Source organism: Momordica charantia (genome assembly GCF_013281855.1).
Source record: "Momordica charantia cultivar OHB3-1 chromosome 3 unlocalized genomic scaffold, Mcharantia_2.0 BLBB01000003.1, whole genome shotgun sequence".
Classification (NCBI taxonomy): Eukaryota; Viridiplantae; Streptophyta; class Magnoliopsida; order Cucurbitales; family Cucurbitaceae; genus Momordica; species Momordica charantia.
In genome coordinates this window covers 10,245,455-10,250,427 of record NW_028275161.1, presented here as the reverse complement: position 1 = coordinate 10,250,427, position 4,973 = coordinate 10,245,455, and the positions used below count along the sequence as shown (strand labels likewise).

At 40.3% G+C, this 4,973-nt stretch overlaps 1 non-coding gene across 1 annotated transcript; it reads left to right on the top strand.

The window, feature by feature from the left end:
• The first annotated feature begins 3,598 nt into the window (after positions 1–3,598).
• Positions 3,599–3,705, top strand: LOC148212351 (small nucleolar RNA R71). The gene has a single exon (XR_015790052.1). It is a non-coding gene; the product is annotated as a small nucleolar RNA R71 (small nucleolar RNA).
• The last annotated feature ends 1,268 nt before the right edge of the window (positions 3,706–4,973 follow it).

Genomic DNA, 4,973 nt, shown 5'->3' with positions numbered 1-4,973 from the left:
ATAACATCGAACTTCATTTAAAAATTTCTTTACCTGTTGCTTGTTGAACTCATAAGGAACTATTCGACTTACCAAATAATTTGCTATATCGGCATACCACGGAACTGAATCAACTCGCAAGAGTTGCTCGTCAATAAACTGTTCACGTATAACAGTTCCATCATCACAGAGCGGGGATTCCAATCTAGACAGGTGATCAGCAACTTGGTTTTCAGTACCCTTCCTGTCCCTAACTTCAATATCAAACTCTTGAAGTAACAAAATCCACCGTATCAAACGTGGTTTAGCATCTTTTTTAGCAAATAAATATTTTAAAGCAGAATGGTCAGTAAAAACAATGACTTTTGTGCCTATCAAGTAAGACCTAAACTTATCAAAGGCGAACACAACTGCTAACAGTTCCTTTTCAGTAGTAGTGTAATTGAGTTGTGCACCGGTCAGAGTCTTACTAGCATAATACACAGGATGCAAGATCTTGTTTTTACGTTGTCCTAACATAGCTCCTATTGCATAATCACTAGCATCACACATGAGCTCAAAAGGTAAATCCCAATTAGGTTCGATAATTATAGGAGCTGAACTTAGAGCAACTTTCAACATTTCAAATGATTTTAAACAGTCATCATCAAAAACAAATGGTCTATCATGTTCTAACAATTGACACAAGGGTTTAGAAATTTTAGCAAAGTCTTTTATAAAGCGGCGGTAAAATCCCCCATGCCCTAAAAAACTTCTAATCCCTTTGACATTTGTAGGAGGAGGTAGCTTTGAAATGATGTCTATCTTAGCGTGGTCTACCTCTATTCCTTGCTTGGAAATTTTGTGACCCAAAACAATACCCTCTTGTACCATGAAATGACACTTCTCCCAATTTAGGACTAGGTTTGTTTGTTCACATCTCTCCAATACTCTCTCCAAATTAACTAAACAGGCGTCAAAAGAATTTCCAAAAACAGAAAAGTCATCCATAAAAACTTCTAGAATATTTTCTACCATGTCAGAGAAGATGGCCATCATACACCTCTGAAAAGTCGCGGGTGCATTGCATAGTCCAAAGGGCATTCGCCTAAAAGCGAACGTACCATACGGACACGTAAATGTTGTCTTCTCCTGGTCTTCTGGAGCAATAGTAATTTGATTATAACCCGAATATCCATCTAAAAAACAATAGAAATCCTTACCTGCCAGACGGTCGAGCATCTGGTCAATAAACGGGAGAGGAAAATGGTCTTTCTTTGTTACCTTGTTGAGTTTGCGATAGTCAATGCAAACTCTCCACCCGCTCACAGTTCGGGTTGAGATGAGCTCATTCTCCTCGTTGGCCACCACGGTTATACCCCCCTTCTTTGGTACACACTGTACTGGGCTTACCCAGCTGCTGTCGGATATTGGGTATATAACACCGGCGTCAAGCCATTTGAGAATTTCTTTCCTTACAACCTCTTTCATCTTCGGGTTCAACCGCCTTTGACTCTCAATAGAGTTCTTAGCATCTTCTTCCAATAGAATTTTGTGCATGCAAAAGGCCGGGCTTATCCCTCGGATATCTGCTATCGTCCATCCAATGGCCTTTTTGTGCTTCTCCAAAATCTGCAATAAAGAATATTCATTAGTAGGTGATAAATTGGAAGCTATAATAACTGGTAAAGTGTCGTTATCCCCTAGATACGCATATTTCAAATGCGACGGCAATGGCTTCTGCTCCAACGTGGGTGGTTCCACTATGGACGGAAGTAACGACTTGCATTCTTCTTTTTGTATTTTTTCAATAGGATTAATCACATCTTCTGGTCCTTCTGCTATCTTATCAAGCTCTTCTTCAATCTCTGTAACTAACGAGTCATAAAACTCATCAAACATAATAGGATTCAAGCTATTTATAGCAGAGCACTCTTCAAAGTCTCCTGGTAATTTCATGGCATCTAGAACGTTAAATTTAACTTCTTCATTATTTACCCTCATTGTAATTTCTCCCTTCCTTACATTAAAAACTGTATCCCCAGTGGCTAGAAATGGTCTTCCCAAAATAATGGGAACGTCTAAGTCTGCCTCGCAATCTAGAATGATAAAGTCCGCAGGGAAAATGAATTTGTCCACCTGGACTAAAACATCTTCTATCTTTCCCTCAGGTCTTATGATAGATCTATCTGCTAGTTGGAGGGTAACCGTAGTAGGTCTAGCTTCTCCTATGCCTAAAGATTTGAAAACTGATAATGGCATAAGATTAATGCTAGCGCCTAGATCACATAATGCCCTACCTAAGTTTTTTCCTCCTATGGAACATGGAATGGTAAAACTGCCAGGATCATTACATTTCATGGGTAGCGGGCTGCCTACAGCTTCACTACTACATTTTGTCATGGCTACCAGTTCATGCTCTCCTATTTTTTTCTTCCTAGAAACTATATCTTTCAAAAACTTAGCATAATTTGGCATCTGTTCTAGAGCATCTACTAATGGTATATTTATATGCAGTTGTTTTAAAATATCTAAAAATTTTCTAAACTGGGAATCATTATTTTTCTTTACTAATCTTTGTGGAAACGGGGGAGTAGGGGTAAAAGAAGGCTGTACCTGTGGAGGAACACTCGGGGTGTCCTCATTACCTTTTCTAATATTTTCTTTTTCTAGTGTTGTTGGATTTTCTGGTATCTTTACAATTGGTTCAGTGGACGGAATCTGTACATCTGTTGTTGGCATTGTTGGTCCATCATATGCCAGTCCACTCCTGAGGGTGACAGCTTTGCACTGTTCTTTCCCTTCTCGTTTTGGTAATTCAGTATGGCCTGGAAAAGAACCTTGGGGTCTATTCTTCAATTCATTGGCGAGCTGTCCCAATTGGGTCTCGAAATTCCTCATTGATGCCGCTTGGGATTGTATCACTGCATCGGTTCGGGCCATGTACTCCTTCATCATATTCTCAAGATTTGAGTTGTTATTTTGAACTGGTGGAGTCTGTGTTCTCTGATTGTACTGCTGTTGCGGTGGTGGGATGTATTGCTGTGTAGGTGGAACATAGGGCTGCTTGTTCTGTTGGCTCTGCCCTTGATTAAAACCGCTCGAACCTCCTTGTCCTCCCCATGAGAAATTAGGGTGGTGCCTCCAACCTGGGTTGTAGGTGTTCGAATATGGGTTAAAGTTCCTATTGTTCCCATGTCCTACATAAAAAACGGAAGCAGGGTTATGTGGACAATTATCATAAATATGGTTTTCACTGCAAAATGAACAAATGAGATCGTTGACTTGGCAAACAGGGGCAGGAGTGCAATAATCCGACTGCACAGGTTGTATCGGCGTGGCTAATGGATTTTTTATTCCCAATGCCATCTATTTCAGCCTCTGGTTCATTGTAACCATCTCTTTTTGCATCGAGGTCGCAATGTCCAGAGCCAAAACTCCAGCTGGATCTTGCTTCTTTGGTGCTGCCCTAGGTCTTTGCGAACACCATAGTTCGTTATGTGAAGCTAAGTCATTTAGGATGTCAACTATCTCGTTGAATGTCTTCTTTGTAAAGGCTCCGTTGGCAGCATTGTTTAGCATCATCTTAGTAGGATGATCTAAACCTCTAAAGAAATGTTCTATCTGGATGCATGCCGGTAAGCCATGGTTCGGACATTTCCTGATTAGTTCTTTAAATCTCTCCCACGCCTCGTGAACAGGTTCACGATCATACTGTCTAAAGGAGATGATCTCCTCTCTGATATCAGCGTGGCGAGTAGGTGGGAAGAATTTTGTTAAGAACTTCTCCACTAACGACCCCCATGTGGTGATGGATCCCGGTGGAAATGCATTGAGCCATGCTCTAGCTTGGTCCTTCAAAGAAAATGGAAAAAGTGTTAGTCTCAGAGCATCGTCTGTTATACTAGGTAATCGAAATGCATTTGCAATTTGAATGAATGATTTCAGATGATCATGTGGATCCTCATGTTCCTGCCCTCCAAAATGTCCAATTGTCTGCAACATTTGGAACATCATTGGTTTAAGCTCAAAGTTTGCGTGGGCTGGAATAGGGTTGACTATCCCTGAATCAAAGTTCTGAAAAGCCGTGGCGGCATATTCTCGCATTGCCACGTCTCTGTTGTCCGCCATCTGGATATGGTTGAATTCATCATTTCTCGCATGATCCCTCATATTACCGTTAACAGCAGGTGGATCAACCGGATCACGAGGTGGAATATCTGCCATTGATGTGCTTGTACTCTCTACCTCACTTTCAGGACTGATTTCACCTTCTCTCTCTTTTTGCTTTTCTAGTTGTTTTCGAAGTCTTTGCTCCTTTCGAGTTTTTCGAAGGGTCCGCTCAATCTCAGGGTCAAGGGGTAGAAGAAAAGATCTTGTGCTCATGCACTTTAACTTACCCTTGTGAGATAAACGACCAAAAATATAGAACAAAAACGGTGGATGGAAATTACACCCAACAACAATTCACAAAAATAAAAACTAAAAGAATTTGAAAATAATTTTAAAACTAAAGTCCCCGGCAACGGCGCCAAAAACTTGACTGGGCGTTTTGCTGAACGCACGCACTAAGCGTGGTAACAATTATATAGATGCAAGCGCACACCTGTCAGAGTAATATAAAATGGATGGAGTATCCAAGTATCGATCCTCAAGGACTTCTAAACAATTTCCAAACTCTGAAGTTTTAAAGAATAGTGAATGTTGAAATGAGTGATTCTTGTAAATGGGAAGTGGTCACAAATAATGGTTTGGATTTGGGATTTGGACTTATAATAATAAAACCTAGCCCGAATTACTTCAAGTTAGCCAACAAAGAATCAAGGACATGCTAAGGATAATATGCATTTTACTTTAGAAACTAACGACTACGCTTCTCACTTTACTTATGTCTAAGCAAGTTCAAAGTCCTAAGACATTCCCTAATATGTCTATTATGAGATATATCTTAGTTTTAGGATGGAAATAGTCGCAACCTCGGGTTAAGGTCCTATGTCTAGGCTACTTAAGCGGAA